Below are 763 nucleotides of genomic sequence, written 5' to 3' on the forward strand. Positions count from 1 at the left end.
GTCTTTAACGTGAGTATTATCTTTTTTATCTTTTTTTTATTTTTGGATTCTCAGGTTTAAAAATTATAGACATATTTTGCATTATTTTTAATTGATCTTTATAATATTATGAGGAAATGGTTTTCTAGGTAAATTGTAAAAAGTGATGTGTCGTTGTATGGCAGAAAATATCCATAAGTGATGCTATACATGTTGCAAAAGAGAACACAGATAAGTTGAAATCACACATAGTAGACATGTATTCACGAATTAGAAAATGTGTTATTTACAACCTATAAATCACGAGCAATAAAATATATTATTGCCTTATTACATGGTGTGAGAATCGGTTTGATAATAATGATGACTGTCTTTTGCTCATAAATACACACTCACACAAATGCGTTCATGGTAATGAGGTAACACGGATATAACATGAATAAGATGCGTTTTCCTGTGTTGAATTATCTCGCATTACAATCAACGTTGAAGCTGTTTAATGGGGCTATGACGGTTTCGAATCGAGAATGGGGAAAACCCGGAGTTATTTTTAGAACGAGGTACATCTTTCGGTATAAATTACATTGTATAAATTCGGTATAAAATGCATTGCCTCTTTCTTCTCAGTTATATTTGCAATCATCGGTCTTGATTATCTACATGTAAAAATGCCGAGGAAAAGGTGTGCCTGGGGTCTTTGTAACAGCGACAACAAGTACAAAGATCGCGCTCATATGGATGTGGTGACATCATTCTTAATTGTCACTCGTCCCAATTCAGCGGC

At 33.7% G+C, this 763-nt stretch overlaps 1 protein-coding gene across 3 annotated transcripts in view; it reads right to left on the reverse strand.

The window, feature by feature from the left end:
• LOC144973128 (uncharacterized) overlaps positions 1-378 on the reverse strand; it is a 14312-nt gene extending 13934 nt beyond the window's left edge. The window contains exon 1 of one of the 3 annotated variants that reach the window (XM_078915198.1): positions 273-378. The gene's annotated coding sequence lies outside the window, so the exon portion shown is untranslated. The other 2 variants (XM_078915200.1, XM_078915199.1) reach the window with 2 other exon arrangements.
• Positions 379-763: the final 385 nt, after the last annotated feature.

Source organism: Berghia stephanieae, chromosome 5, assembly GCF_034508935.2.
Source record: "Berghia stephanieae isolate SIO BIC M18660-M18661 chromosome 5, UCSD_Bste_1.3, whole genome shotgun sequence".
Taxonomy (NCBI): Eukaryota; Metazoa; Mollusca; class Gastropoda; order Nudibranchia; family Aeolidiidae; genus Berghia; species Berghia stephanieae.